We start from the raw sequence: 428 nt of genomic DNA, 5'->3' as shown, positions 1-428 counted from the left end.
GCCATCACGAACAAGGTTTGCCTCCTCCTTTTTCCCTTGCTCCTTTTGCTTTTCTAACCATGACCAGCAGTCTTTTTTCCAGTGTCCGACCTTGCCGCAATAATGGCATTTTCCCTTCTTCTTGCCGCTAGAGCCGCCGGATCCACCAGTGTCGCTGTTGCCGGACGGCGGCTTCCCGCCTCCGCCGCCGCCCTTGGCCGGCGACTTGCCCGGTGACTTTCCCTTTCTGCCGCTGCCGCCGGATGACGATCCGCCACCGTACTTGTGCTCGCGAGCGGCCCACTCTTCGGTGGTGAATAGGAGCTGCCCGCCGGAGTGCGCGGCGTCGTCGAGGCCGTAGTGGTCCTCACACGCCGATAGCCGTCCGGTCAACTCTTCGACTGTCATCGTCTTGAGATCAATCAGCGACTCGATCGCCATGGCCATCT

This window comes from Triticum aestivum, chromosome 2B (genome assembly GCF_018294505.1).
Source record: "Triticum aestivum cultivar Chinese Spring chromosome 2B, IWGSC CS RefSeq v2.1, whole genome shotgun sequence".
NCBI classification, from domain to species: domain Eukaryota; kingdom Viridiplantae; phylum Streptophyta; class Magnoliopsida; order Poales; family Poaceae; genus Triticum; species Triticum aestivum.
This window is presented reverse-complemented; position numbering follows the sequence as displayed.